This window comes from Mytilus galloprovincialis, chromosome 2, assembly GCF_965363235.1.
Source record: "Mytilus galloprovincialis chromosome 2, xbMytGall1.hap1.1, whole genome shotgun sequence".
NCBI lineage: Eukaryota > Metazoa > Mollusca > Bivalvia > Mytilida > Mytilidae > Mytilus > Mytilus galloprovincialis.
Genome location: NC_134839.1, coordinates 44669974 through 44677102, shown reverse-complemented (window position 1 = coordinate 44677102; position 7129 = coordinate 44669974).

Genomic DNA, 7129 nt, shown 5'->3' with positions numbered 1-7129 from the left:
ATAGAAATCTATGAAATTTTGACACAAAGTTTATGACCACTAAAGGAAGGTTGGGATTGATTTTGGGAGTTTTGGTTCCAACAGTTTAGGAATTAGGGGCCAAAAAAAGGCCCAAATAAGCATTATTCTTTGTTTTTGCACAATAACTTTAGTATAAGTAAATAAAAATCTATGAAATTTAAACACAAGGTTTATGACCATAAAAGGAAGGTTGGGTTTGATTTTTGGTCCCAACAGTTTAGGAATAAGGGGCCCAAAGGGTCCAACATTGAACTTTGTTTGATTTCATCAAAAATTGAATAATTGGGGTTCTTTGATATGCCGAATCTAACTGTGTATGTAGACTCTTAATTTTTGGTCCCGTTTTCGAATTGGTCTACATTAAGGTCCAAAGGGTCCAAAATTAAACTTAGTTTGATTTTAACAAAAAATGAATCCTTGGGGTTCTTTGATATGCTGAATCTAAAAATGTACTTAGATTTTTGATTATTGGCCCAGTTTTCAAGTTGGTCCAAATTGGGGTCCAAAATTATACTTTGTTTGATTTCATCAAAAATTGAATAATTGGGGTTCTTTGTTATGCCAAATCTAACTGTGTATGTAGATTCTTAATTTTTGGTCCCGTTTTCAAATTGGTCTACATTAAAGTCCAAAGGGTCTAAAATTAAACTAAGTTTGATTTTAACAAAATTTGAATTCTTGGGCTTTTTTGATATGCTGAATTTCAACATGTACTTAGATTTTTGATTATGGGCCCAGTTTTCAAGTTGGTTCAAATCAGGATCCAAAATTAATATATTAAGTATTGTGCAATAGCAAGAAATTTTCAATTGCACAGTATTCAACAATAGCAAGAAATCTTCAATTGCACAGTATTGTGCAATAGCAAGAAATTTTCAATTGCACAGTATTGCGCAATAGCAAGAAATCTTCAATTACACAGTATTGTGGAATAGCAAATATTTTCAATTGCACAGTATTGCACAATAGCAAGAAATATCTAATTGCACAATATTGTGCAATAGCAAGAAATTTTCAATTGGAGTTATCTTTCTTTGTCCAGAATAGTAGTTAAATCAACTTAAATCATTGTTTTATACAATATACAATGTATATTCACTTTTACTACCAACTGATAAATTAAAACAATCTTTACCATTCAGTGATAACAAGCACTTTACATTTTAATATTTTATGATGTATTTAAATGAGTAGTTATTGTTGCAAACTCCATTAGAAATTTGAATTGAGATCAGTTTTGGAAAAAGGGAAAGAGAGATGTGAAAAAAATAGGGGGGGGGGGAGTTAAATTTTTCTCATTTCAGATTTCATAAATAAAAAGAAAATTTCTTCAAACATTTTTTTGAGAGGATTAATATTCAACAGCATAGTGAATTGCTCAAAGGCAAAAAAAATATTTTAAGTTCATTAGACCACATTCATTCTGTGTCAGAAACCTATGCTGTGTAAACTATTTAATCACAATCCAAATTTGGAGCTGAATCCAGCTTGAATGTTGTGTCCATACTTGCCCCAACCGTTCAGGATTCAACCTCTGCGGTCGTATAAAGCTGCGCCCTGCTGAGCATCTGGTTATCTGTGTCGCCAAAGGTGGATGCAGATCAAGTAACTACTTATCTCTGTTCATATACCTTTCTGAAAGAAAAATCTCATCAAAGTTCTTGGCTCCTATTGGGAATCATATAAAAGTCTCAGAAGTCATACTATAAGATATGATGCTGCATCTGCACAATCAACTGGTGTCATGTTGTTATCCTTCAGTCTCTGTTGCAAGTTTCACAAAACTACCCCATGAGTAAGATATGTCTTAGAATGGTTTTACGGTATATATTCTAGTCCTTAGTTGGTTTCACAAAATGGTCCTAAATTTGGACATCTTTAAAAGTTTGTCACAAAGTAAGGACTACACGAGAGTTTTCTTATGATGGTTTTAGGATAGTCACAAGTTTGTTTAGTATAAATTACACTCATTTTTAATATTAATTTTGCAAGTTATCTTTTTTATTAACAAATAAGAGACACCAAATGTAACCGTAAATCTTACAACTCAATATAATGAATAAAAACAAACACATAGATCTGTACTTTAATTTTAACTAAAACAAAGTAAATAAAGGGTGCACTGTCCCACTGGAAAGTCGCTGCCTATAAATGAACCAAAAAATAATTTTACTTGATATCTATTTTAAATTTTATTTTGCAAAATTCGTTTGATTTAAAAAAAAAGTTTCTGTTGAAGTATGGTATATTTTGTTGCTTGTTGAATGGATATAGGAAGATGTGGTATAAGTGCCAATGAAACATCTCTCCATCCAAGTAACGATTTATAAAAGTTAACCATTATAGGTCCAATAACAGCCTTCAAAACGGAGTCTTGGCTCACCTCGAACAGTGAGCTATTATATAGGACCCCACAATTACTAGTGTTAAACCATTCGAACGGGTTAACCAACGGTCTAAGCATAGATGTAATACATGGGTATATGGTCTAAGTATGTTTCATATAAAATACAAAAAAAATAATGATCAAAATTTATTATACAAATCTGCACAAATGACATATCTTTTTAGCTCGTTTTCTCAAGTATAGTTAGACCTAAGTGTTTAATTTTAGATGTTTTTTTTTTTTTATTATTATTTTTTTAATATTTATTTCAGCACAATTTTGCTAGTATTTGACAATTTTTTACTTTTTAGAAAAAAGTCTATTTTTACTACAACACAATTTTGCAAATACTTTATGTTTGTTTCTGAGTTTTAAAAGAGTAATATTTAATGCTTAAATATACTGACTGTATTTTACCTTTTATAAATTAAAAATTGCTATAACAACACCTATTGTATTTTGTTTGTAGGCATAGGTTGAATATATTTTTATCAAATGTTGGCATAGGTTGAAGACACCCATCTGTCATTGACCTCATTTTCATGGTTCAGTGGTTATAGTTAAGTTTTTGTGTTTCGGTCTGTTTTTCTTATACTGTATGCAAAAGTTCTACTATATTTGGTGTATGGAATGATTGTAAGGTGTACATGTCTAGCGGGCAGATGTCATGTGACCTTGACCTCATTTTCATGGTTCAGTGAAAGTTAAGTATTTGAGTTTGGTCTTTTTTTCTAATACTATATGCAATAGACTATATTTGGTGTATGGAAATATTTTATGATGTACACGCAAGTCTCGCAACTTTTATTTGACCTTGACCTCATTTTCAAGGTTCAAGGTTCATTGGTCAATATTTAGTTTTCTTGGTTAAGTCTGTTTTTTTTCAGAAACTATAAGCAATAAGTCAACTATCTTTAGTGAATTGAATGATTGTAAGGTGAACATGTATTTCTTGTTCAGTTTATATGACCTTGATCTCATTTTTTTTATCATGTTAAGTTTATGTGATATAAAAAAAGATGTGGTATGATTGCCAATGAGACAACTGTCCACAAGGTCAGCTATAAAGGCGTTATAGTAAAGCTTTATATTAAGGACTATCAACATACTATCAATGATAAGTAAAGAAGGTGAGATATTTCAACGTGAGCACTCTTGTGTTTTCTTTTACAAGTACTTTTCAAACTTCTGGTTGCAAGTTTGTTTATTGCTTTTTGTGTGAATTTGACTTATTTTAACAATCGTGCAGTGTTTTTCAAGTTTTGTAAAAAAAAAACAAACAGTAAATTTCATCAGTTACCAGAAGTTTTTTACCTGAAATTTCGTGGTGAGAAGGGGGTGCAGACAATGTACCTGTGCAAACTATGCAAGCGGGATTACAGTAAGCAATCAATAGTTTGAAATTTGAAAATTGAAACACTCATTATTTAATATATGTAGGTTCAAAATTTTATGTTGTGTTGAGCTAAATATTTTTATTCGAACACTAAAATATTTTGCATTCGTATATTGGTATCATGTCCTCGACCTCGTCGTCAGCATCAGCTTCGTCAAAAGACACCTAGTTTCTGGACAATAACTTTTCTAATACTTAGTATAAATTGCCAATTTCTTGACCAGTTTCAATGGGGTTTTATTCTTGAATTCTTGGGGTTCTTTGAAATGCTGACTCTTTGCGGTCGTATCAAGCTGCAGCCTGCAGAGCATTTTACTAACATCTGCCATATAGCTACACAAGGAATATTTGCATCAAAATGTTTTATTGCTGTTAAAGGGAATGATTTAAACATTTGATCTGCAGCTTAATTATGTTGAGTTGTAGCGGGTAAGCAAATCTTTTTTGGCCCCACAAGCCATAGTTTTATTATAGTTTTCCACACAAATTGCACTAATTTTTAGTATGCAAGTCTTCAATGATGACTTACAAATTAAGGCTGTGTTTAGTTACACAATGCTGATTTTTGCCAATTTAATTAGCTTTAGACTTTCTAAACACCTGCACATATAGTTTCATCTAGTTTCATCTGCTGTGTATATGCTTCCTGTTAAACTTTACGACACTCAAAAAAAAAAATCATCAATGTTTTATTAGCATCAGTAAAAGTGAATAATTAGTTATTATATTTATCAAAGTTGTACATAAATATATCTCCATACAAATTTGGTGTGTTCTCAAGTTACACATTTTTATGGTATTTATGATTAGGTCTGTTTGATTGGATATATTAAAGAATTCTGCTGGTAGTTTGATAACTGTTAAAAGTCATTTTAGTCATATCAATGCAATAAGTGTACTAGAAGCTTTTCATACGACCGCAAAAATTGAAAATTTTTTGGTCGTATATTGGTATCACGTTGGCGTTGTCGTCGTTGTCTGAAGACATTTGGTTTTCGCACTCTAACTTTAGTAAAGATAAATAGAAATCTATGAAATTTAAACACAAGGTTTAGACCATGAAAGGAAGGTTGCGATTGATTTTGGGTGTTTTGGTCCCAACAGTTTAGGAATTAGGGACCAAAAAAGCATTTTTCTTGGTTCGCACAATAACCTTAATATAAGTCAACAGAAATCTATGAAATTTTAACATAAAGTCTATGACCACAAAAGGAAGGTTGGGATTGATTTTGGGAGTTTTAGTCCCAATAGTTTAGGAATAAGGGGCCAAAAACAGGTCCCAAATAAGCATTTTTCTTGTTTTTTTCCCAATAACTTTAGTATAAGTTAATAGAAATCTATGAAATTTAACACAAGGTTTATGACCACAAAAGGAAGGTTTGGATTGATTTTGGGAGTTTTGGTCCCAACGAATAAGGGGCCAAAAGAGTCCAAAATTAAACTTTGTTTGATTTCATCAAAAAATGAATTATTGGGGTTTTTTGATATGCCAAATCTAACCATGTATTCAGATTCTTAATTTTTGGTACTGTTTTCAAATTGGTCTACATTAAGGTCCAAAGGGTCCAAAATTAAACTTAGCTTGACTTTAACAAAAATTGAATTCTTGGGGTTCTTTGATATGCTGAATCTAAACATGTACTTAGATTTTTGATTATGGGCCCAGTTTTCAAGTTGGTCCAAATCGGGGTTCAAATTTATTATATTAAGTATTGTGCAATAGTAAGAAATTTTCAATTGCACAGTATTGTGCAATAGCAAGAAATCTTCAATTGCTAAGTATTGTGCAATAGCAAGAAATATCTAATTGCACAATAATGCGCAATAGCAAGAAATTTTCATTAACACAGTTTTACGCAAAAGCAAGCAATATGTTTTTCAAATTGGTCTACATTAATGACCAAAGCGTCAATAATTAAACTTTTTGTTTGATTTCAACAAAAATTGAATATAGTGGGTTCTTCAATATCTGAATCTAACCATATATCTAGATTTTTAATATTTGGGTCCGGTTATCAAATTGGTTCACATTGAGGTCTAAAGGGTCTAAAATTGAATATTATTTGATTTCATCAAAAATTGAATTCTTGGGGATATGCTGAATCTAACCATGTATTTAGATTAAGTTCTTAGACCACATTCATTCTGTGTCAGAAACCTGTTTTTGTGTCAACTATTTAATCACAATCCAAATTCAGAGCTGTATCAAGCTTAAATGTTGTGTCCATACTTGCCCCAACTGTTCAGGGTTCGACCTCTGCGGTCGTATAAAGGTGCACCCTGTGGAGCATCTGGTTTGAATTTCCGATGTTTTTGTATATTCAATCTAGCATGGAAAAGACTGAAAGTGAAGAGACTTTTTCAAATAACCTTAGAGAATCTGGAGCAGTTAGCAAAGAAGTTGCTAAATCTACTTTAGGCCTGATTAAGGACTATATTGACAGCAGAATGAGAATTCTTATGTGTGAGAAGCTGAAAGTAAATCTGAAAAAGTTTTGAAGAGCTAATAGCAGAACATTCTTATAATTTTAAATTTGTTGGGAACAAAATTCAGTTTGACATTGACTACAAGATACTTGAATTCAAAGGTGCTTCAGACTCAAAGAGTATTACAACATTTAAATGCATAGAGATTATAGAAAAATTCAGGTGGGGCAGTCCAGGAATATTTTTCTGACGATCTCACATCAGGTACCATTAATGAGAAAATAATCTGGTCAGCAGAATGTTGTGATCTCAAAGTGAAAAGAACCATGAACAAATTTATGAATGAGAACATAAAATACTCAAGTATACATATTACATCAATCAATTGCATACAGCAAAGAATTTTATCCAAATTTGATTGAATTAGGCCAAGTAGATTTAGAGAAGTTGCTTGTAAAAGTTTTACTGGACTAAAAGTTGATAGATGCCAAATGATGAGAAAAGCGTACTTGCCATTTTGGCTAGGTGAGCTAAAATGTATAACAGTACGATTTGATAACTTTTAGAATTGGACCCTTAAAGTGAAACAGACAACATACCTCTGGTTGATTAAAGAAGGGATTTGTGCAGGTTGCCCTTAAACATGCATGACAGCAAAGGAAATACCATATAACATACGCAATTGACATTAATAAACAAACAATAAGCTGTTCGATTGACAGTAAACAGGCTTTATATTTTTTTAGGGTATGCAGGAACTATTTTTGTCCAGCCTGCGTCTTTGGTCGCAGAAAGCTCGACATAGGGATAGTGATTCAGAGGCTGCAGTGTTAACTAACTTAAAAGCTTTATGTATTCAGATTTTTTTGTAATGTTAATTTCTCTCTTATTATAAGTAA